This window comes from Ovis canadensis, chromosome 4 (genome assembly GCF_042477335.2).
Source record: "Ovis canadensis isolate MfBH-ARS-UI-01 breed Bighorn chromosome 4, ARS-UI_OviCan_v2, whole genome shotgun sequence".
NCBI classification, from domain to species: Eukaryota; Metazoa; Chordata; class Mammalia; order Artiodactyla; family Bovidae; genus Ovis; species Ovis canadensis.
Genome location: NC_091248.1, coordinates 128002968 through 128028844, shown reverse-complemented (window position 1 = coordinate 128028844; position 25877 = coordinate 128002968). Strand labels below are relative to the sequence as shown.

Genomic DNA, 25877 nt, shown 5'->3' with positions numbered 1-25877 from the left:
TGTGCTTCTTGAATCTCCACTTACCAAATCAAGATTATGCAACTTAGTTTTATCTCATGTCTGTTGCTGAAGATCCCCCACTATATGCCACAGGTCATACTTTTTGGCTGGAATTAACAGATTTACATCAGGCTGCAAACTTTCTTCACAGCCCCAATTCCTTCCATTTGGCTACCTTGTAAAATATGCAGCGATATAGGCCTGAGATCCTGAAAGTCCCCTTCCAGGCTCTGGCCCCACATTCATTCTCTAAGTTGTTCAAGTTATTCACTTTTCTGATTGTTTTTACTTAGTTAGATTTGGAGATAATAATCTCTACTTCCCAGTGAGGCCAAGTGAGGAGAAGCTATAATACTCAGCATTTGCTCATGCTCTCACATATTTGCCAAGTCATGTCCAACTCTTTGTAACCCCATGGACTGTAGCCCACCAGGCTCCTCTTTCCATAGGATTTCCCAGGCAAGAATAATGGAATGGGTTGCCTTTTCCTCCTCCAAGGGATCTTCTTGATCCAGGGATCAAACCTGCATCTCCTGCATTGGCAAGCAGATTCTTTACCATTGCACCACCTGGGAAGTTCCAAAACACAGTGCTTAGCCCAAAGAAATTAAATTGTACTGGTGTCTGTTTCACCTAGTTCACTTGTGTTCTTTTTCCCACCTGTATAATGCTTCTACCTTCAAATCATCATTCATGCCATTTCCTCCCACCTGTCTCAGTTCAGTTCGGTTCAGTCACTCAGTGATGTCCGACTCTTTGCGACCCCATGGACCACAGCACACCAGGCCTCCCTGTCCATCACCAACTCCCTGAGTTCACCCAAATTCATGTCAGTTCTTGTCTCCTCATCAATATATGAGGACATCTGTAGAGGTGAACCCACATTGGTTTCTTCTTTTTTCCATTACATCACCCTCTAACACATTAGAGGAACATCAGAGACCTATTCATAGATGATGTCAATGGCTACCTACTCTAATGGTCCCCAGAGTCACGGAAACTGCTGCCATCAGCTACTTTGCAGACTTACTGTGTACTAGACCAATGCTTCTCAATGTGTGGGCCTTGGATCAGCAGCAACAGCATGAACTGAAAACTCATTAGAAGTACAAAATCTTGAGCTCCATCCCAAACTCACCAGGAACTCTGGGAGTAGAATGCAGCTATCTGTGTTTTTATAAACTCTCCAAATGAGTCTGATGCAAGGTAAAAATCTGAGCATCACAGGGCTCAGGCACATTCTTTATAAGGTCCTTCCATCTCTGATTAAATCAGCTACCTGGAAATCTTAAAGGAGACAGACAAAGCACATGTGAAATGTAAAAGGCTTCGGGTGAGAAAGTCAGCACTGGACCCTTTCATCTAGGATGAACTTCAAAGAAAGAAAATGTAGTAGTACTTTGGTGATGTCCATGTGTAGAGTCTTCTCTTGTGTTGTTGGAAGAGGGTGTTTGCTATGACCAGTGCATTCACTTGGCAAAACTCTACTAGCCTTTGCCCTGCTTCATTCCATATTCTAAGGCCAAATTTGCCTGCTACTCCAGGTGTTTCTAGACTTCCTACTTTTGCTTTCCAGTCCCCTATAATGAAAAGGACAGAATGTGGTCCACTGGAGAAGGGAATGGCAAACCACTTCAGTATTCTTGCCTTGAGAACCCCATGAACAGTATGAAAAGGCAAAATGATAGGATACTGAAAAAGGAACTCCCCAGGTCAGTAGGTGCCCAATATGCTACTGGAGATCAGTGGAGAAATAACTCTGGAAAGAATGAAGAGATGGAGCCAAAGCAAAAACAATATCATGTAAAAATTGAATCACCAGTCTATGTCTGATGCAGGATACAGCATGCTTGGGGCTGGTGCATGGGGATGACCCAGAGGGATGTTGTGGGGAGGGAGGTGGGAGGGGGGTTCATGTTTGGGATCGCATGTACACCCGTGGTGGATTCATGTCAATGTATGGCAAAACCAATACAGTATTGTAAAGTAAAATAAAGTAAAATAAAAATTAAAAAAAAAAAAGAAAAAAAAATACTCCGCTGTGGATATGACTGGTGATAGAAGCAAGGTCTGATGCTGTAAAGAGCAATATTGCATGTCTGTGAAGTCACTCAGTCGTGTCCAACTCTTTGCGACCCCATAGACTGTAGCCTCTCAGGCTCCTTCGTCCATGGGATTTTCCAGGCAAGAGTGCTGGAGTGGATTGCCATTTCCTTCTCCAGGGGATCTTCCCGACCCAGGAATCGAACCTGGGTCTCCCAATATTGCATAGGAACCTGGAATTTCAGGTCCATGAATCAAGGCAAATTGGAAGTGGTCAAACAGGCAATGGCAAGAGTGAACGTTGACATTCTAGGAATCAGCGAACTAAAATGGACTGGAATGGGTAAATTTAACTCAGGTGACCATTATATCTACTACTGCGGGCAGGAATCCCTTAGAAGAAATGGAGTAGCCATCATGGTCAACAAAAGAGTCCAAAATGCAGTACTTGGATGCAATCTAACAAACGACAGAATGATCTTTGTTCGTTTCCAAGGCAAACCATTCAGTATCACAGTAATCCAAGTCTATGCCCCAACCAGTAATGCTGAAGAAGCTGAAGTTGAATGGTTCTGTGAAGGCCTAGAAGACCTTTTAGAATTAACACCGCCCCCCCGCCCACACACAAAAGATTTCATACATAGTAGTGTGTATATTTTGATCCCAGTTTCCCAATTCATACTACTCCCCCATTCCCCCTTGGTATCCATAAGTTTGTTCTCTATATCTGTGTCCCTATTTCTGCTTTGCTAATAAATTCATCTGCATGACTTTTCTAGATTCCATATATTGATATTATACAATATTTTTTTCCTGACTTACTTCACTCTGTGTGACAGTCTCTAGACTGTCTATCCACTGTCTATCCAGTCTCTAGGTCATTCCACGTCTCTGCAAACGGCACTGTTTCATTCCTTTCTATGGCTGAGTAACATCCCAGTGTATCTATGTACCACATCTTCTTTATCCATTCCTTTGCTGATGAACATGTAGATTGCTTCCCTGTCCTGCTTATTGTAAACAGCGTGGCAAGGAACATTGGGGTGTATGTATCTTTTTTTTTTTTTTGTGGGATGCTTTTTTTTTTTTGTATTTATTTATTTATTTATTTATTTATTTTTAAATTTTAAAATCTTTAATTCTTACATGCATTCCCAAACATGAACCCCCCTCCCACCTCCCTCCCCATAACATCTTTCTGGGTCATCCCCATGCACCAGCCCCAAGCATGCTGCATCCTGCGTCAGACATAGACTGGCGATTCAATTCACATGATAGTATACATGTTAGAATGTCATTCTCCCAAATCATCCCACCCTCTCCCTCTCCCTCTGAGTCCAAAAGTCCGTTATACACATCTGTGTCTCTTTCCCTGTCTTGCATACAGGGTCGTCATTGCCATCTTCCTAAATTCCATATATATGTGTTAGTATACTGTATTGGTGTTTTTCTTTCTGGCTTACTTCACTCTGTATAATCGGCTCCAGTTTCATCCATCTCATCAGAACTGATTCAAATGAATTCTTTTTTACGGCTGAGTAATACTCCATTGTGTATATGTACCACAGCTTTCTTATCCATTCATCTGCTGATGGACATCTAGGTTGTTTCCATGTCCTGGCTATTATAAACAGTGCTGCGATGAACATTGGGGTACATGTGTCTCTTTCAATTCTGGTTTCCTCGATGTGTATGCCCAGAAGTGGGATTGCTGGGTCATAAGGTAGTTCTATTTGCAATTTTTTAAGGAATCTCCACACTGTTCTCCATAGTGGCTGTACTAGTTTGCATTCCCACCAACAGTGTAGGAGGGTTCCCTTTTCTCCACACCCTCTCCAGCATTTATTGCTTGCAGATTTTTGGGTTGCAACCATTCTGACTGGTGTGAAGTGGTACCTCATTGTGGTTTTGATTTGCATTTCTCTAATAATGAGTGATGTTGAGCATCTTTTCATGTGTTTGTTAGCCATCCGTATGTCTTCTTTGGAGAAATGTCTATTTAGTTCTTTGGCCCATTTTTTGATTGGGTCGTTTATTTTTCTGGAGTTGAGCTGCATAAGTTGCTTGTATATTTTTGAGATTAGTTGTTTGTCAGTTGCTTCATTTGCTATTATTTTCTCCCATTCAGAAGGCTGTCTTTTCACCTTGCTTATATTTTCCTTTGTTGTGCAGAAGGTTTTAATTTTAATTAGATCCCATTTGTTTATTTTTGCTTTTATTTCCAGCATTCTGGGAGGTGGATCATAGAGGATCCTGCTGTGATTTATGTCTGAGAGTGTTTTGCCTATGTTCTCCTCTAGGAGTTTTATAGTTTCTGATCTTACATTTAGATCTTTAATCCATTTTGAGTTTATTTTTGTGTGCAGTGTTAGAAAGTGATCTAGTTTCATTCTTTTACAAGTGGTTGACCAGTTTTCCCAGCACCACTTGTTAAAGAGATTGTCTTTACTCCATTGTATATTCTTGCCTCCTTTGTCAAAGATAAGGTGTCCATATGTGTGTGGATTTATCTCTGGGCTTTCTATTTTGTTCCATTGATCTATATGTCTGTCTTTGTGCCAGTACCATACTGTCTTGATGACTGTGGCTTTGTAGTAGAGCCTGAAGTCAGGCAAGTTGATTCCTCCAGTTCCATTCTTCTTTCTCAAGATTGCTTTGGCTATTCGAGGTTTTTTGTATTTCCATACAAATCTTGAAATTTTTTGTTCTAGTTCTGTGAAAAATGTGCCTGGTAGCTTGATAGGGATTGCATTGAATTTGTAAATTGCTTTGGGTAGTATACTCATTTTCACTATATTGATTCTTCCGATCCATGAACATGGTATATTTCTCCATCTATTAGTGTCCTCTTTGATTTCTTTCATCAGTGTTTTATAGTTTTCTATATATAGGTCTTTAGTTTCTTTAGGTAGATATATTCCTAAGTATTTTATTCTTTTCGTTGCAATGGTGAATGGAATTGTTTCCTTAATTTCTTTTTCTACTTTCTCATTATTCGTGTATAGGAATGCAAGGGATTTCTGTGTGTTGATTTTATATCCTGCAACTTTACTATATTCATTGATTAGCTCTAGTAATTTTCTGGTGGAGTCTTTAGGGTTTTCCATGTAGAGGATCATGTCATCTGCAAACAGTGAGAGTTTTACTTCTTCTTTTCCAATTTGGATTCCTTTTATTTCTTTTTCTGCTCTGATTGCTGTGGCCAAAACTTCCAGAACTATGTTGAATAGTAGCGGTGAAAGTGGACACCCTTGTCTTGTTCCTGACTTTAGGGGAAATGCTTTCAATTTTTCACCATTGAGGATAATGTTTGCTGTGGGTTTGTCATAGATAGCTTTTATTATGTTGAGATATGTTCCTTCTATTCCTGCTTTCTGGAGAGTTTTTATCATAAATGGATGTTGAATTTTGTCAAAGGCCTTCTCTGCATCTATTGAGATAATCATATGGTTTTTATTTTTCAATTTGTTAATGTGGTGAATTACATTGATTGATTTGCGGATATTGAAGAATCCTTGCATCCCTGGGATAAAGCCCACTTGGTCATGGTGTATGATCTTTTTAATGTGTTGTTGGATTCTGATGGCTAGAATTTTGTTGAGGATTTTTGCATCTATGTTCATCAGAGATATTGGCCTGTAGTTTTCTTTTTTTGTGACATCTTTGTCAGGTTTTGGTATTAGGGTGATGGTGGCCTCATAGAATGAGTTTGGAAGTTTACCTTCCTCTGCAATTTTCTGGAAGAGTTTGAGGAGGATAGGTGTTAGCTCTTCTCGAAATTTTTGGTAGAATTCAGCTGTGAAGCCATCTGGACCTGGGCTTTTGTTTGCTGGAAGATTTCTGATTACAGTATCAATTTCCGTGCTTGTGATGGGTCTGTTAAGATTTTCTATTTCTTCCTGGTTCAGTTTCGGAAAATTGTACTTTTCTAAGAATTTGTCCATTTCTTCCACGTTGTCCATTTTATTGGCATACAACTGCTGATAGTAGTCTCTTATGATCCTTTGTATTTCTGTGTTGTCTGTTGTGATCTCTCCATTTTCATTTCTAATTTTATTGATTTGATTTTTCTCTCTTTGCTTCTTGATGAGTCTGGCTAATGGTTTGTCAATTTTATTTATCCTTTCAAAGAACCAGCTTTTGGCTTTGTTGATTTTTGCTATGGTCTCTTTTGTTTCTTTTGCATTTATTTCTGCCCTAATTTTTAAGATTTCTTTCCTTCTACTCACTCTGGGGTTCTCCACCTCTTCCTTTTCTAGTTGCTTTAGTTGCAGAGTTAGGTTATTTATTTGACTTTTTTCTTGTTTCTTGAGGTATGCCTGTATTGCTATGAACTTTCCTCTTAGCACTGCTTTTATAGTGTCCCACAGGTTTTGGGTTGTTGTGTTTTCATTTTCATTAGTTTCTATGCATATTTTGATTTCTTTTTGGATTTCTTCTGTGATTTGTTGGTTATTCAGAAGTGTGTTGTTCAACCTCCATATGTTGGAATTTTTAATAGTTTTTCTCCTGTAATTGAGATCTAATCTTAATGCATTATGGTCAGAAAAGATGCTTGGAATGATTTCGATTTTTTTGAATTTATCAAGTTTAGATTTATGGCCCAGGATGTGATCTATCCTGGAGAAGGTTCCATGAGCACTTGAAAAAAAGGTGAAATTCGTTGTTTTGGGGTGAAATGTCCTATAGATATCAATTAGGTCTAACTGATCTAATGTATCATTTAAAGTTTGCGTTTCTTTGTTAATTTTGTTTAGTTGATCTGTCCATAGGTGTGAGTGGGGTATTAAAGTCTCCCACTATTATTGTGTTATTGTTGATTTCCCCTTTCATACTTGTTAGCATTTGTCTTACATATTGTGGTGCTCCTATATTGGGTGCATATATATTTATAATTGTTATATCTTCTTCTTGGATTGTTCCTTTGATCATTATGTAGTGGCCTTCTTTGTCTCTTTTCACAGCCTTTGTTTTAAAGTCTATTTTATCGGATATGAGTATTGCCACTCCTGCTTTCTTTTGGTCTCTATTCGCGTGGTATATCTTTTTCCAGCCCTTCACTTTCAGTCTGTATGTGTCCCTTGTTTTGAGGTGGGTCTCTTGTAAGCAGCATATAGAGGGGTCTTGTTTTTGTATCCATTCGGCCAGTCTTTGTCTTTTGGTTGGGGCGTTCAACCCATTTATGTTTAAGGTAATTATTGATAAGTATGATCCCGTTGCCATTTACTTTATTGTTTTGGGTTCGGGTTTATACACCCTTTTCGTGTTTCCTGTCTAGAGGATATCCTTTAGAATTTGTTGGAGAGCTGGTTTGGTGGTGCTGAATTCTCTCAGCTTTTGCTTGTCTGTAAAGCTTTTGATTTCTCCTTCGTATTTGAATGAGATCCTTGCTGGGTACAGTAATCTGGGCTGTAGGTTATTGTCTTTCATCACTTTAAGTATTCCCTCCTGGCCTGAAGAGTTTCTATTGACAGATCAGCTGTTATCCTTATGGGAATCCCCTTGTGTGTTATTTGTTGTTTTTCCCTTGCTGCTTTTAATATTTGTTCTTTGTGTTTGATCTTTGTTAATTTGATTAATATGTGTCTTGGGGTGTTTCGCCTTGGGTTTATCCTATTTGGGACTCTCTGTGTTTCTTGGACTTGGGTGATTATTTCCTTCCCCATTTTAGGGAAGTTTTCAACTATTATCTCCTCAAGGATTTTCTCATGATCTTTCTTTCTGTCTTCTTCTTCTGGGACTCCTATAATTCGAATGTTGGAGCGTTTCATATTGTCCTGGAGGTCTCTGAGATTGTCCTCGTTTCTTTTAATTCGTTTTTCTTGTTTCCTCTCTGATTCATTTATTTCTACCATTCTATCTTCTATTTCACTAATCCTATCTTCTGCCTCCGTTATTCTACTATTTGTTGCCTCCAGAGTGTTTCTGATCTCATTTATTGTGTTATTCATTATATTTTGACTCTTTTTTATTTCTTCTAGGTCCTTGTTAAACCTTTCTTGCATCTTCTCAATCCTTGTCTCTAGGCTATTTATCTGTGTTTCCATTTTGATTTCAAGATTTTGGATCATTTTCACTATCAATATTCGGAATTCCTTCTCCGGTAGATTCCCTACTTCTTCCTCTTTTGTTTGATTTGGTGGGCAACTCTCCTGTTCCTTTACCTGCTGAGTATTCCTCTGTCTCTTCATCTTGGTTATATTGCTGCGTTTGGGGTGGCCTTTTTATATTCTGATAATTTGTGGAGTTCTCTTTATTATGGAGCTTCCTCACTTTGGGTGGGTTTCTATCAGTGGCTTGTCAAGGTTTCCTGGTTAGGGAGGCTTGTGTTGGAGTTTTGGTGGGTGGAGCTGGGTTTCTTCTCTCTGGAGTGCAGTGGAGTGACCCGTAATGGGTTATGAGACATCAAAGGTTTTGGGATAATTTTGAGCTGCCTGTATATTGAGGCTCAGGGGAGTGTTCCTGTGTTGCTGGAGAATTTGCGTGGTATGTCTTGTTTTGGAACTTGTTGGCCCTTGGGTGGAGCTTGGTTTCAGTGTAGGTATGAAGGCTTTTGATGAGCTCCTATTGTTTAATGTTCCCTGAATTCAAGAGTTCTCTAATGTTTTCAGGCTTTGGGTTTAAGCTTCCTGCTGCTGGTTTTCAGTTTTATTTTCACAGTAGCCTCTAGACTTCTCCATCTATACAGCACCGATGATAAAACATCTAGGTTAAAGATGAAAAGTTTCTCCACCTTGAGGGACACTCAGAGAGGTTCACTGAGTTACAAGGAGAAGAGAAGATGGAGGGGGTAGTTAGAGGTAACTGGAATGAGATGTGGTGAGATCAAGAGAGGAGAGAGCAAGCTAGCCAGTAGTCACTTCCTTATGTGCGCTCTATAGTCTGGACCGCTCAGAGGTATTTACAGAGTTATACGGGGAAGAGGAGAGGGAGGAAGTAGACAGAGGTGACCAGGAGGATAAGAGAGAGGAATGAGTAGGAGAGAGACAAATCCTGCCAGTAACCAGTTCCTTAGGTGTTCTCTACCGTCTGGAACACACAGAGATTCACAGAGTTGGATAGAGAAGAGATGGGGGAGAAAAGAGACAGAGGCCACCTGGTGGAGAAAAAGGAGAGGCCAGAGGAGGAGAGAGTGGACAAGCCAGTAATCTCGCTCTCAGGTAAACTTGGGTAGTGAAGTTTGGGTTTTTAAATGTACAAAATTGACAACAAAGATTAAAAATCTGGAGTAGAGGTTGGATTTTCAAAGATACAATATTAAAGAAAAGCAGAAGGAAAAAGGAAGAAAGAAAAAAAAAAGAATTATTAAAAAACAAACAAACAAAAAAAAACAAAACAAAACACCAACAACCATCCAAAGAGTATATATGGTGTTTGCCTTAAAAAAAAAAAAAAAAGTCTTTTTTTTTAAAAAATAGTAATACTAGGTTATAGAAATAAAAATTAGAGGAGAAATAGAAGATTTAACAATTAAAAAAAAGCTCGGAAAAAAAAGAAAAAAAAAAGCAAAAGGCAAAAAAAAAAAGAATGATTTTAAAAATATTAAAAAATTAAAAATATATCTGGCTCTTCTCTGATGTTATGGGCCGTGTGGGCTCACTTCCAAGGTGGTTCCCTCTGTTTAACTTCTTCTGTTTGCTGGTTTTTAGGCTCACTAGTTCAGTTGCGCTGTGGGGAGGGGGGATGCTGCAAACAAATAGCACTGTCGTGTGTACACAGTATCTCTGCCCCGCTTGACCTGTCCTTCCTCGCGGCGCACAAACCGCTCCGGCTCTACGATGCTCAGCCGGGAACCGTCTGGGGCCGGCCCTAGGCTGCGTGCACTTCCCCGGTCCAAGCCGCTCAGGTTCGGCCCTCAGGCAGCCCTCAGAGGCACAAATGCGGCTGGGACTGCGCTTTGTGCCCTTCCCAGGTCCGAGTAGCTCAGGAGTTTGGCGAGCGCAATAGCCGCGGCTTGTCACCTTTTCCGCCGCTGCCGCTCAGCTCTCTGGGTGGACCGCTGACGCACCCCGTGAGGCAGACTGTGACTGTCCAGCACCCCCAGAAGTCTTAGCAAAGGAGCCTGCTTGCAGTTAGGTAAGTAAAGTCTCTCCGGGTCTGCAATTGCCCCTTTCCAGTCCTTACGGCTCTGGCTGCCTGTCCCCAGCGGGGAATGGTCTGCAGCCGGCTTTTTCCGTTCCGTCCTTTGTTCTGTGCTGGGTCCTGGCGGTGTCTTATGTTCGAGCTTTTCGCGTGGTAGCTATCCCACAGTCTGGTTTGCTAGCCCAAGTTAGATCGTTCTGGTGGAGCGTGGGGAGTTCCTGCCCGATTCTTACAAAGCACTGCAGCCCGCTCCTCCCGCGCGTCCCTGCCCTGCCCCCACTTCCCAATGGCGGATGCAGGCGTCTGTGCTGCTTTTCCGCTGGGGGAGTTACTGGTGGGCTTGTAATCTCTTGGTTTTAATTATTTATCTATTTTTCCTTCCTGTTATGTTGCCCTCTGTGTTTCCAAGGCTCGCCACAGACTCGGCAGGGAGAGTGTTTCCTGGTGTTTGGAAACCTCTCTTCTTAAAATTCCCTTCCCGGGACGGGCTTCCCTTCCCGGGACGGAGCTCCCTCCCCACCTCCTTTGTCTCCTTTTTCGTCTTTTATATTTTTCCCTACCTGATTTTGAAGACAATGGTCTGCTTTTCTGGTTGCCTGATGTCCTCTGCCAGCCTACAGAAGTTGTTTTGTGGAGTTTGCTCGGCGTTGAAATGTTCTTTTGAGGAATTTGTGAGGGAGAACGTGATCTTCCCGTCCTATTCCTCCGCCATCTTTCCCTCCCTCTGTATGTATCTTTTTGAATTACAGCTTTGCCCGAATCAGGCACGGGGTGGGATTTCTGGGTCATATGATAGTTCTATTTTTAGTTTTGTGAGGCACCTCCATACTCTTCTCCATCCTGACTGTACCAGTTTACATTCCCACCAACAGTGTAGGAAGGTTCCCTTTTCTCCACACCCTCTTCAGCACTTACTGTTTGTAGATTTTTTGATGATGGCCATTCTGTTCAGTGTGTGGTGATACCTGATTATAGTTTTGACTTGCATTTCCTGAATAATTAGTGATGCTGAACATGTTTCCTGGCCATCTGTATGTTTTCTTTGCAGAAATGTCTGTTTAGGTCTTCTCCCCCCCTTTTTTTTATTGAGTTACTTGGTTTTTGATATGAAGTTGCATGAGCTGTTTGTATATCTTGGAGTTTAATCTTTTGTCAGTTGCTTCATTTGCAAATGTTTTCTTCCATTCTGAGGGTTGCCCTTTCATTTCATTTATGGATTCCTTTGCTATGCAAAAGCTTTTGCATTTAATTAGGTCCCATTTGCTTATCTTTGTTTTTATTTTCATTACTCTATGAGGTGTGTCAAAAAAGATCTTGCTGCGATTTATGTCAAAGAGTGTTCTGCCTATGTTTTCCTCTAAGAGTTTTATACTTCTGGGCCTTACAGTTAGGTCTTTGGTCCGTTTTGACTTTATTGTTGTGTAAGAAGTTAGGTCTTTTTTTTTTTTTTTGCTCTGGGAGCCTTAATGTGATAGTGACAATGTTGCCTTTTCTATACAAATGAATGAGTATTTGCTTATTCCAGCAATAAAATATTTTGAGATTATTTTTTCTAAATTTGTCTTTTACCTCTTTTAAATATCTTCCCAAATGATGTAGTGTTTTGTTTTAATTATTATTTTGGGTCATAATGATTTTTATACCTTACACTCAGTCTCATTCTTGGTCCAATTCTTGTTTACTTTGTATTTCCTTTCACATTTTATCACATGAAGTTTAGGCACTCCTTTTTTACTTCAAAAATAGACTTAAATCGTGTATATCCTTTGACTTACTACGTCTGAAAACAGCTAAAATCTGTTCTTCCTCGCGTTGGTGAAATAGCTCAAGGATACATCGAAGAGAACGGCTATCACTCCTCAGAAATCACACACATACATGCCTTCTAAGAACAGACTCCTCAACCCCAAGAAACAAAAGGCAAAGAACAGTGGCTCTCTGGCTCCCAGCTCTGCGGAGTTTCTGGAAAGGAGGAGGGCTCCACTCTAACCTGCTCCACACCTGGCTCCAGCTTTGCACGAAGGTTGAGAAGTCCTCGGCGAAAAGTCTGTGATTCTTTCTTGCGCCAAAGAAAATAACTAGCTTTCTAAGTTGATCTCTTTGGAGGTGCTTTAACGGGGAAGGCAATGGCAACCCACTCCAGTACTCTTGCCTGGAAAATTTCATGGCTGGAGGAGCCTGGTAGGCTGCAGTCCTTGGGGTCCCTAAGAGTCGGACACGACTGGGCGACTTCACTTTCACTTTTCACTTTCATGCGTTGGAGAAGGAAATGGCAACCCCCAGTATTCTTGCCTGGAGAATCCCAGGGACGAGGGAGCCTGGTGGTCTGTCTATGGGGTCGCACAGCGTCGGACACGACTGCAGCGACTTAGCAGCAGCAGCAGCAGCAGAGGTGCTTTCCCGGGGAGACTGGGGTCAGAGTGGTCTCTTTTCACCCTTCTTAAAGAGGAAATGGGAGGCGGCGAGGCGCTCTCTGTCTTAGAGGGCAAGCATCCCTTGGGGGTGCGCACGCTGCGAACTCGCCGCTCTCTGGTTTCCCGGGCAGCAGTTTCGCCCCGCCCGGAGGGGTGTCCCCAACTGCAGGGACAGGAAGCGAGCGCGCTCCATCAGCCCCGCTTTCCTTCTTGCCCAGCAGTGGTGCTCTGCAGCCTTCGGCCGCGCGCTCCCGCCGACCCGCCGGCACCCAGCCCACAGAGCCGAGCCTGGTAAGGGGACCCTGCGGGGGTCCCTGCGTCCTGGAGGATTCGGAGCGGGGCGAACAGGGAGGGTTCTGGAGGCCGCGGTTGAGTCAGGGCTACTGATTTCTGGTGGGACCTCGAACCGGTTCCATGCTTCTGGGGTCTCCTGTCAGTGAAACCGGGAGCCGGTGCAAAGTGTTATGGACACCAGCAGTCTCCCAGTGGGAACCAAGCGGATTTGCGAACTGCTCACCCCGCGTTCCCGCCCATCGCTTTCCACAGCCCTCCAGTTTTTTTATGGTTAGTAGCCTACTTCGTAGCTCTTTTGATTTTCATTAAGCTTCACAGCCTTTCATAAAGTTTCGCTAGTATTCTCAGACGCTGGGAAAGATTGAAGGCAAAAGCAGATGCGGGCAGCAGGAGATGAGATAGCATCTCGGACTCATTGGTCATGAATTGAACAAACTTCGGGAGATAGTGGAGGACAGGAAATCCTGGCGTGCTGCAGCCTATGGGGTCGCAAAGAACTGGACGACACTGAGCGACGGAACAACAATTGACAGATTCAGAGAACTGAAACTCACAAGGTGCCCTAACTAGGTAGAGCTAACATCTTAAGTTTTACCTTGGTAACTTCACGCATACCACCCCCGCCCCATCCCTGACAAGCACCACCTCCCAGAGAAGCCTGCTGCAGGAATCCATTCCTAGGACACACGACGAGAACCCTCACTGAACCACTTTCCCAGCGAAACCTCTCAGCGGACATTGTTCCAAGACCTTAATCTTCTGAAAGCCACCCAAGTCTTTCCCAGATAGCCACGTTTCCTACCACACGATGTAGAATTCGACGCTATGGCAGAGAGACCCCAGCGTGTACAGGAACCATCCCTTGGTCTACTGTCAACCCCCTGTGAAAGCCGTGTTATAAAGTCCTGAGACTAAACTGTGAAACCAACAATGCTGGGAAACAGAGGGACTCAAGCAGACGGGGAAGGAGAGACTCATGAATAAGGCAGATGAAAAATATTTTTACCTTTCCTAAAACAGCAGGAGAGAGCCTACTTTCCAGTGGTTTGATAAAATGAGATAGCATCAAGATAACATCAGGTTCATCCCATTTAAAGATCAAAAGGTATATGATGTTCATTTGCTTCAACCTCCTCCCTAAGCTAGATCCCCCTGCTGTTCCTGTCAGATACCTGTATAATCTCTGCTCCCACACCAGCTCTCTCATGATTCCTGATCCCATGTGGGGAAGATTAGGATTTTCCTTGTGGAGAAGAAATCTGCTTCCACTCTTTATCCCCCCACTTTTGTCTGTTCTGCAATTGACACGTGTCAGGTTGCTTCAGGTTTACAATGCTTCCGGATGTCTTCCTAGGCTTGATTCAGTCATTTTAATATCCGGTCATTTCAGCATTTCCATCAATATCCTTTCTGACTAGCCTCTGGACACTTTGGTATTTGTTAATGTCCGCCCCAAAAAATCTATTCCTCGGTGAGACGTGTCTCCCCCCGGCAGCCTGACCCACTCAGAAGGTGCTTCAGGAGGACGGTGCTGCACCTCTGCTCCCCAGTTCGGGACTTTGATGGTGTTTTGTGGCAGCAACAGAGCCCCATTTGGGTCACACTAATCAAGTCATGTAAAAACACCAGACTGTTTAAACTGAAATCTTTTCATTCTGAGCAACTTCTGTCCTCTACAATTTTATGTTTGAATAGTCTTAAAAAAAAAAAAAGGCACCCAAGATTTTGCAATACAGTTCTCTTTGTTGGTTTTAGGACAAACTTCCAGCCTAACTGCTTCAGTTTATGTCCTGACCATGGATGGCAACATTGTATGTGGTGTTCCAAGAGGCTCAATAACTTAATCTTCACTCTCCTCCCTGATGAACCCAGGAAAATATGCAGGCAAAAAGAGCCAGTTTTTGTTCTCAGCTCCATGACAGTTGTATGAACACGGACATGTTAGTTGAGACTCAGTTTCTTAATATTTTAATAGAAATTTTAATACCTATCTCGATCACATCATAGGGAATTAGGACAAACAATTAAAATAATGGATATGAAAGAAAAATTGAAAATTACAAATGGCTGCACAGAGGGTTATTATGATGGTGAAATTCATCATCAACATTATTACGACTGTCATCACTGTTTTTACTACCTCAACATATGATTCCAATAGAAAATGTCATCTGAGATAGAAAGGATGTCAGAGAATTTGAGCAATTTTAGCAAAAGCTGGAGTATAATTTCCCAGAGGCAAGGACACCAAGTGGGAGAAGGTGGTAAGGAAAATGCTCTTCTCAGGGGTTATGGAAAAGAAAGGGGTGCAGGAGGAAAAGGAAAGGAAAGAATTTATTTTAGTATATTCTGATAGTGTGACAGGAGATGGTTTCCTAATGAGGACCATTTCTAGGCATCCTGACTGAGTGAATAGAAAAATGTGTAAAGGTAGAAATAAGAAATTTGCTGAATAGCAAATCAGCTATGAAAATCATTTTAAATTCAATGTTATTCAATAAAATGCAAGTTTAAACCAATTAAGACATCCTACTGTATGCCCAACAGGGTGACCAAAAAATTAAAAATCTAGTATTACCAAGTGTAGGTGAAGATTTGCGGGATGCTGGTACATGGCTGCTGCCAGCACGACTCAGCACAAGTTTCCTGGAGTCAGATTTGGCAACATCTAGTCAGGTGGAGCGACTTCACTTTCATTTTTCACTTTCATGCACTGGAGAAGGAAATGGCAACCCACTCCAGTGTTCTTGCCTGGAGAATCCCAGGGACAGCAGAGCCTGGTCGGCTGCTGTCTATGGGGTCGCACAGAGTTGGACACAACTGACGCAACTTAGCAGCAGCAGCAGAAGCAGCAGTGAGGCGGAAGTTGGACATTCCAGAGAGATTTTCACGTTGGTAGTAGCACTACTGTTGGTAGTAACAAAGATGCATTTGGAACACCAAATGTTTGTTAAGAAAGAACTGGATAAAGTGTTACATAAATAATGTCACTCTGTAAAAGATTAAAATACCAAAAAGTACTGTATCTTAACTATAGATAGATGTATATGTACAAGTGTAAATACACAAATGAGATAGACACATAAACCTCTCAGAATATTGTTTGCCTCTAAAGGGAGAGGGAGAATGAGACTCGGGGTTGGGAGAGTCAAAAAGTAAATAAATGAAACTATATGTGTAAAGTTTTAACTTTCTCAATCAAACTGAACAGCAGTAATAAAAATGTCAAAATACTGAGATTTGTTCATTGCACATCGTGGAATTTGTTCCATTACTCAGGGTATTTATTTCTCTTCTTAAAATATTTGTTTCATAATTGCATAATCTTTAAAACTGAATAAATAAAATATAGGCTCAGTGATGGTGGTTTAATTGCTAAGTTGTGTCCAACTCTTGTGACCCCATGGACTATAGCCTGCCAGGCTTCTCTGCCCATGGGATTCTCCAGGCAAGAATACTGGAGTGGGTAACCATTCCCTTCTCCAGGGGATCTGCCCAACCCAGGAATCAAACCCAGTTCTCCTGCATTGCAAGCCCATTCTTTACCAACTGAACTATGAGGGAAGCCCATAGGCTCAGAGTTCATCTTAATTATAATTGCAGATTGCATGCTTGCCTTTTCCAATTTATGCTTACCTTTTCTAGCACCAACAATAACACAATAGCATGCCTCATCTGAATGAAACATTTATCTCCATGGTTTTGTCAATTTCTGCTTATGTCTACTGGGATTTTTCTTAAGTTGTTATTGGGAGACCCACAAGGAAAGACATTTGATTTAAAACAGAGCAGGCAATGACTTTATCCTGAATTTGTCCCGAATGTTGCTGCTGTCCTTCGGTCAGGGCAACAGTTTCTCTTCCCCCAGCTGCTCAGAGGGAAGGAGGTGGTGACCATGTTCAGGCCTCTTCCCCTTCTCCCTCTCATGTCCATCCTCAAAGGAGCCCTGGACCCCAATTCCACATTCCCACTGGAAGGTGCATTGTACTTTCCCCTTTGCCACTGGGATGTCCATCTGATACAAAGAGTTTCTGGGACTGGAAATGCCCGGTACTTCAAACAAACCACTATTCATTTACATCAAGGCAACATTTATTCTCTAGTCTAGCAAGTTTGCTTTGATTCCAGTAATAACAACAAATGATTTAAAAGTGTTGCTTCTTATTCCATAGAAGAAGGCTTTCTTTATTTCACGCCATTTCAGCTTGAAGGGAGATAATCAACTGATGTGTATTCAAACATTTCTTGCCCTCCTGTAGAATGAGGAAGAAAAGCAAGAGTTCACTGTGTTAACATAACCTAGCATCACCTGGCTTGCTTAAAGCTCTATATGGATATTTGAAAATAAAACATGTTAGAAAATTAGCAATGCAAATGGCTCATCTAAGGATAATTGTTCTCGGCTGTCTGAATTGGAGGTGTTCTCAGGTCTTACCAGCTCCTATAAGGACACTTGCTTTTATTCCTTCCCTCTTTTTATTCTAGAAGAGAATGGAAGGGCTGCAGAGGAGCAGATATGGAACCATGGCTGAAGGTAAGAAACCCTCCAAATTCTCAAGCACTCTGGACACCAGGAGACAGTTACTGTCTTCCCTCGTCCACTCCCTGACCTCAAACACTGAGACAGAAGAGAAACCCAGTTACTTTAAACTGCAGGAGAAAAAGGCAGCTATCGCGTTCTTTCTCTTCCCTACTGTCATCACACCCTACACACCTGAGCATGACACTCTGACCCCTGTGGTGATGTATGGAAACAGTGGAAACAAAACTTCAATTCAGAAGTCAGTGGATTTGGAACCAAATTGTGGAAATGATATCTTTCCCTGCCTGTGCTCAGCTGAAAAGAGGGAAAGTTCCCCATAGAGATTTAGTAATCATGTTTGAAAAAAAATTTTTTCAGAATAAAGTAAGGGAAGAACCAACAGAGTAAAAGGAACAAAACAACAGATTTTAGGAGCCTAGAATGAACCTAATTCATATGGGCTCATAAGAACTCCAGAAGTCCGTGGATTCTCACTCTTCATCTCTTGAAAATTTTAGCTCTTGACACAGCGTCACCCTTGCCAACTCTTGTTGTTGTTTGTTGTTGTTTAGTCACTATGTCATGTCCAACTCTTTGCAAGCCCGAGGACAGCAGCCCACCAGGCTCCTCCGTCCATAGGCTTTTCCAGGCAAGAACACTGCAGCAGCTTCTCGTATCGTCCTCCAGGGAACCTTCCCAACCCAGGGATCAAACCTGTGTTCCATGTCTCCTGCATTGGCAGGCGGGTTCTTTCCCACTAGCACCACCTGGGAAGCCCATCATCAACTATACTCCAAGATAAAATAAAACTTTTAAAAAAGAATCACAAACTTAGTAAAACTGAAAAAATTCCTTTTTTTTTTTTTTTTTTTTTTTACAGGTGGGATAGAACATCAGGGCTTTGAACCCTCCTTCTCCTTGAGGATCATCCTGGTAGGCAAAACAGGCAGCGGGAAAAGTGCGACCGGGAACAGCATCCTCTGCCAGCCCGTGTTTGAGTCCAAGCTGGGGGCCCAGTCGTGACCAGGAAGTATCAGAGGGCAACAGGCACGTGGAATGGGAGGAGCATCCTGGTGGTGGACACGCCCCCCATCTTCGAGTCCAGGGCCCAGGATCAAGAGGTGTATGAGAATATCGGAGCCTGTTACCTGCTGTCAGTGCCAGGGCCCCATGTGCTGCTGCTGGTGACCCAGCTGGGGCGCTTCACCGAGCAGGACGCAGTGGCTGTGACCAGGGTGAAGGAGGTCTTTGGGGCAGGAGCCGAGAGATACATGGTCATCTTGTTCACCCGCAAGGAGGACTTGGCGGGCGGATCCTTGGATGAGTACGTGGCAAACACAGACAACCTCAGGCTGAGGAGCCTGGTGCAGGAGTGCCGGCAGAGGTACTGTGCCTTCAACAACCGGGCCTCTGGGGACAAACAGAGCAGCTGGCCGAGCTGATGGCCATGATCGAGGGGCTGGAGCGGGAGCGCCAGGGCGCCTTCCTCACCAACGAGCTCTTCTTCGATGCACAGAGGCTCCGGCAGATGGGGGGTGGCACCCATGGAGAAGGTCAGAGGCGCTACCTGGAAAAGGTACGGCTGCAGGTTGCAAAGCAAAAGCAAGACCTGAAAGAGGCTGAGAGAAACTGTGCCTTCAAGGTGCTCCTCCGACTGAAAGCCTGGATCGTTTCTCATGCCAAAATATTTGTTCTTGTCCTATGCCTTTTTATTTTTCTTGCCATTGTGATTAGCTTGTATAGTACACATCAACGTTGAGCATTTGCAGATGACAGCTGCCCTCAGCTTCCATCTTTTCAGAGTCAGCATACCTATCTGTGTTGATCAGAAACTTTATTTGCTTTTTACATAATTTCATTTTCAATTTTGCTTCCTTGCATCAGACACACCATCCCTTTTCTTTGGTTCCTTTTTAGGTAAATAAAATGCAAAGGGAAAAAAATTTCCCCTTTCTGTTGTGTTAAAAATGGTGAAGGTGGAGACTTCCCTGGCAGTCCAGTGGTTAAGACTGTGCTTTCAATGCAAAGGGTTCAGGTTCAATCCCTGGCTGAGAAACTAATATCCCATATGCTGTGCAGCCAAAAATTAAAGCAAATAAATAAATTTAAGAGCAAAATCTTTTCAAAAAAATGGTGAAGACAAATAATAAACTAACTGCACACCATCAAGAAATATTGGGGAGCTTGAGGAGAGGAAAGTGAGTGGACTGACATGCTGTGTGAGTGAACGTCTCACCGGGGACCTCCTTTTTACAGTTGGAATTCCTTATTTTATTCGGAAACATACTCTGACTTCCTTGTAGGTTAAAAAAAAAATAGTAATAATAAGACACCACACACGAGAGAAAGACTAGGGTGTTCTGGGATGTCTCTGGGGTGTGAAGAGGCTGGGGGAGAAAGGAGGAAGGCCGTAGAGACAGGGTGGGGAGGAAGATCTCCGCATAGTCAGCCACTGGGAAATTAAAGAACCAGAAATCCTTAGAGCAGGGCTAGACAAAAGCGAGATGGTGAGTGTAGGAATTCAGGCTTAGCCAGCCATCTGGTCTCCTTCAACACTCAGCCATCTCCTTGTAGCATGAAAGCCACCCTGGAGAAGAAGGAAGTGACCTGCAAGACTGTATTCCCTACAAGTTTAGAAATTTGAATTGCATGGACTTTTCATATGTGGTGATGAAACATTATGCTTCTCCTGATTTTTTGACCCATTGTTGTTCAGTCGCTCAGCCCTGTCTGGCTATTTGCAACGCCATGGACTCCAGCATGCCAGATTTCCCTGTCATTCACCATCTCCAAGAGCTTGCTCAAACTCATGTCCATTGAGTTGGTGGTGGTATCCAACCATCTCATTCTCTGACATCCCTGAATCCTCCTGCCTTCAATCTTTCCCAGCAAAGATTTTTTTGAAAGATTTTTCTGTCTCTTCTAGTGAGTCAGCTCTTAGGTAGCCAAAGTACTGGAGCTTCAGCTTCAGCATCAGTCCTTCCAAAGACTATTCAGGACTGCATTCCTTTGGGATTGACTGGTTTGATCTCCTTGCAATCCAAGGGACTCTCAAGAGTCTTCTCCAACACCACAGTTCAAAAGTATCAATTCTTTGGTGCTCAGCCTTGTTTATACTCCAACTCTCACATCAACACATGACTACTGGAAAAACCATAGCTTTGACCTTTGTCAGCAAAGTAATATCTCTGCTTTTTAATACACTGTCTAGGATTGTCATAACTTTTCTTCCAAGGAGCAAGTGTCTTTTAATTTCATGGCTACAGTCACCATCTACAGTGATTTTGGAGCCCAAGAAAAGAAAATATGTCATTGTTATCATTGTTTCCTCATCTTTTTGCTATAAAGTGATGGGACCAGATGCCATGATCTTTGTTTTTAGAATGTTTAATTTTAAGCCAGCTTTTTAACTCTCCTCTTTCACCTTCAATAGGAGGCTCTTTAGTTCCTCTTCACTTTCTGCCATAAGGGTGGTGTCATCTGCATATCTGAGGTTATTGGTATTTCTCCTGGAAATCTTGATTCCAGCTTGTGCTTCATCCAGCCTGACATTTTGCGTAATGAACTCCACATATACATTAAATAAGCATGGTAACAATATACAGCCTTGATGTACTTCTTTCCCAATTTGAAACCAGTCCATTGTTCCCTGTCCAGTTCTGAATGTTCCTTCTTGACCTGTATACAGGTTTCTCAGGAGGCAGGTAAGGTGGTCTGGTATTCCCGTCTGTTTAAGAATGTTCCACAGTTTGTTGTGATCAACACAGTCAAAGGCTTTAATGTAGTCAATGAAGCAGAAGTAGATGTTTTTCTGGAATTCTCTTGCTTCTTCTATTATTCAAAACTGTAAAAATGCTCCTCAGTTCACAGAACTGGCCTCAGCCTGGATTTGCTCTGCAGGCTGTCGTTTGCCCACCCCTGTCTTAGAGGAGGTTTTCCATCATGGGTTGAGCTTGGATGTAGTGAAACATCTTGAACCCCAAGGTCAGCACAATCGTGTGTGATACCTGTAGAAATTTGGGGGAAAAGTGGCATTGCACATTTCAGTGGTAGAAAAGAGAAGCGGGAAGACACTGGGATGAAGTTTGAGTGGTGGTCACCACCGAGTCAGTGGAAAGAGGAAACCTGATGAGGAAGGGTCTGGGTGACCCCTTCCCAACTTCTCCTCCTATGGGATAGCTGCCCATCCCTTCATACCCTGTAGGGGAGACCCACGGTCACACAAGCATTTGATGCCCAAATCATTGTCCATGTTCCCGCTGGTGATAAAGGTGCAGTTTATCTCGACAGTGCTATCCCATAACCGATTCCAATCTTGTGCAAGGAGTGTTATGTGTGAGCTCCTCAAACCCTTGAAACACCAAGCAACTTGGAGTTCTCAGATCAAGGACCTCCTCCTCAATGTGGTCTTCCCAAACTGTCTGACCCAAGTTGGCCTCTCCCTTCCTTGACTTCATCCAGTCCCGCTCCACCCACACGTAGCTGAGTGCTAAGGGGAGGGTTCTCTGCTGGTCACCAGGGATCTGAGAGAAGTAAGGCCAAAGACACCTGTGCAGTAGAGGGAGGAAGGCATGTAAAAACGAGGATGAGCCAGAAGTGAGAGTCCACACAGGAAAGCAAGAGTAGCCCTCGCTGGTCACGACTAGAGAAAGCCCAGGCAGCAACAAAAACCCAGTGTGGCCAATGAATAAATTAAACTAAAAATGGGTGTGAGAGAAATTTGTCCATGGTGGGATGTCAACCAGAAGAAGAGTACAGGCTTGGGGGACAGAGGAGCCTTGGCCAGGTTGGGGCCGAGGCTTCTAGAAACGTACTGGCCCCTCCTTCCAGGACTGACTTCAGGCAGAGGGAGCAGGCAAAGCATTCAGAATCACAGTAACCCAAATCTGTGCCCCAACTGGTAATGCTGGGTCAGGCAGGAGATTGAGAATCACTGGAGGAGGCAGGGAGGGACCTGGCTGGGTGGGTTCAAGGGCTTTCTCCCCGAGGTTTTTAACCAGGTTAGGAATTTTAGGAAGATCACGCTGCAGCAATGTGGTGGTTGGACTAAATAAGTGTGAGCCTAGGAACATGGCATCACACTCAGAATAAAAGAATTCCATCTCAGCCATCCATCGGGGCCTGAGCCGTAATGGGAGGTGTGGGGATGGAGAGGACACGACAGGAATGGGGCACCGAGGGGGTGAATTGACACAGAGTGGCACTGATATCAAGGTCAGGAGGGAACCAGCTTTCTGTCGGCCTCCCGGGGACCCTGGCTCCCCTCACTGCCTCGGCCCTCAGAGGAGACTGGGCTGAGCAGAGGAAGGCCGAGACTTCAGATCTGGTGGAGTCGACATTGAAGCCCTCTGGGCTGGGCAGTCTCCTCCTCCCTCCAGGGAAGGCACTGGACCAGGGAAACTCACTAAAGAAAGCTGGAGGGAGAACCCAGGAATATTTTGCAGTAGAGGAAGAGACAGGGTCATGCTCCACCTTGGTTGTTTGCCAAAGTAATCCCTTTGAAAGTGTTCAAATATGAGCTCTGGTTCTCCCTCAAACTGTTACAGAAAGAGGATCCCTTCTAGGGCCCGAAAGGGGGCTCTTGTCTAACACTCGGAAATGAATTGTCTGAGGAGACACAGGAGCTGATAAAGCAGGAGAATTTTGGGAAGGGCCCACCCGAGGGGAGAGCAGTAGGGTAAAGGAACCCAGGAGAACTGCTCTGCCATGTGGCTCAAAGTCTCAGGTTTCATGGTGATGGGATTAGTTTCCAAGTTGTCTTTGGCCAATCATTCTGGCTCAGGGTCCTTCCTGGTGGTGCATGCCTTGCTTGGTCAAGATGGATGCAAGCAAGAAGGATTCTTGGAGGTGCTAGAACATGTGGCTTCTCCTTTTGACCTTTCCCAAACTCTTCCAGTTGGTGGTGGCTTATTAGTTTGTGTTCCTTACCAGGACTTTCTATGATAAAATAACTCAAGCAAGTAGTTACTGTGGTGCCTGGCCAGGGTGGGCAGTTTCAGTCAGTGTGCAGTCAGGCAGTTTGACCCTAACAAAAGGGTGAAAGAAGCACAGAAAAGACTCTCCCAGGGGCCATCCCATTTCCTCTGCTTCTCCCTTTGTCATTGTCAGGATAGTCCAGCTCCATGGATTTTTCACATTCTTCAAGATTCCAGGGAAGCCCCTTCAGCATTCAGTGGATGTTGACTCTCTAAGCAGGAGCTTTAGCTGTACATGAAGGCCCTTCCTGATACTAGGAAAAGAGAAGTTCGTTTGCTTATTTATTCTTTGCATCTTTGAAAGTTCACAACTTGAAGATTCCCATGTAGCAGACGTACTGTATTTATTATGCTGGTCTGTGGTCAGTGACCTTGGATGTTGCTACTAGGACTTGCTGAAGCCTCAGGTGATGGTTAGCACTTTTCAGCAATAAAGTATTTTTAAAGTTATGTACATTTTTTTAGGGGGCTTCCCTAGTGGCTCAGTGGTAAAGAATCCACCTGCCAATGCAAGAGATACAGGATCAATTCCTGGATGCGGGAGATCCCCAGGAGGAAAAAATGACAACCCACTCCAGTATTCTTGCTTTGGAAATCTCAGGGACAGAGGAGCCTGTGGGCTATAGTCCATGGGGCCACAAAAGACTTGGAGAGGACTTAGCGACTGAACAATAACAACAACAATAAAGAAAAGGAAGAAACTAGATCTCTCTCTCCACCAGATAGGATACAGCAACCAAAAGGGGGGTTCTCCCCAGACACCAAATCCCCCACGCTTTGATCTTGGACCTCCCAGTCTCCAGAGCAGTGAAGAACAAATATTTCTTGATTACCACCTAGTCTTTGCTATTTGTTTTAGCAACCTTAACTGACAAAAAGAATAATAAATGACTCTTGAGGAGGAAGAGAAGAAAAGATAAAAAGGAAAAGACCTAGAAGGACTAGCACCCCTGAGTCAATTCAGCCATCACACCCTCTATTCCCACCTCAGGCCTGGGCTCAGAGGAGATATTCTTACATCGAGAATAGAGGGAGCTCACACAGGGCTGGTGGAATAAATCCCAGATGGGCCAAAGTTTTTAGGATCACTCCTTTGGGGTTACTGGATTTTTCCAACCTTTCCAGAACCTTCTCTGTATTCTGCCTCCACCCAGAAGCCTCAGTTCAGTCACTCAGTTGTGTCCGACTCTTTGGGACCCCATGAATCGCAACACGCCAGGCCTCCCGGTCCATCACCAACTCCCGGACTTCACTCAGACTCATGTCCATAGAGTCAGTGATGCCATCCAGCCATCTCATCCTTGGTCATCACCTTCTCCTCCTGCCCTCAATCCCTCCCAGCATCAGAGTCTTTTCCAGTGAGTCAACTCTTCGCATGAGGTGGCCAAAATACTGGAGTTTCAGCTTTAGCATCATTCCTTCCAAAGAAATCCCAGGCCTGATCTCCTCCAGAATGGACTGGTTGGATCTCCTTGCAGTCCAAGGGACTCTCAAGAGTCTTCTCCAACACCACAGTTCGAAGCATCAATTCTTTGGTGCTCAGCTTTCTTCACAGTCCAACTCTCACATCCATACATGACCACTGGAAAAACCATAGTCTTGACTAGGCGGACCTTTGTTGGCAAAGTAATGTCTGTGCTTTTGAATATGCTATCTAGGTTGGTCATAACTTTCCTTCCAAGGAGTAATTGTCTTTTAATTTCATGGCTGCAGTCACCATCTGCAGTGATTTTGGAGCCCCCCAAAATAAAGTCTGACACTGTTTCTACTGTTTCCCCATTTATTTCCCATGAAGTGATGGGACCATATTCCATGATCTTCATTTTCTGAATGTTGAGCTTTAAGCTAACTTGTTCACTCTCCACTTTCACGCTCATCAAGAGGCTTTTTAGCTCCTCTTCACTTTCTACCATAAGGGCACTGATACCTGCTTATCTGAGGTTCTTGATATTTCTCCCGGCAATCTTGATTCCAGCTGTGTTTCTTCCAGTCCAGCGATCCTCATGATGTACTCTGCATAGAAGTTAAATAAGCAGGGTGACAATATACAGCCTTGACCTACTCCTTTTCCTATTTGGAACTAGTCTGTTGTTCCATGTCCAGTTCTAACTGTTGCTTCCTGACCTGCATATAGGTTTCTCAAGAGGCAGGTCAGGTGGTCTGGTATTCCCATCTCTTTCAGAATTTCCCATAGTTTGTGGTGATCCACGTCAAAGGCTTTGGCATAGTCAATAAAGCAGAAATAGACGTTTTTCTGGAACTCTCTTGCTTTTTGCATGATCCAGCGGATGTTGGCAATTTGATCTCTGGTTCCTCTGCCTTTTCTAAAACCAGCTTGAACATCAGGGAGTTCATGCTTCACGTATTGCTGAAGCCTGGCTTGGAGAATTCTGAGCATTACTTTACTAGCATGTGAGATGAGTGCAATTGTGTGGTAATTTGAGCATTCTTTGGCATTGTCTTTCTTTGGAATTGGAATGAAAACACCTTTTCCAGTCCTGTGGCCACTGCTGAGTTTTCCAAATTTGCTGGCATATTGAGTGCAGC

The 25877-nt window shown here is 43.4% G+C and overlaps 1 protein-coding gene and 1 pseudogene across 1 annotated transcript in view; one reads left to right on the top strand and one right to left on the bottom strand.

Moving 5' to 3' along the window:
- LOC138439615 (GTPase IMAP family member 7-like) overlaps nt 1-25877 on the bottom strand; it is a 566929-nt gene that overhangs the window by 173898 nt on the left and 367154 nt on the right. The window lies entirely within an intron of this gene.
- On the top strand, nt 13850-19217 carry LOC138439620 (GTPase IMAP family member 5-like; annotated as a pseudogene).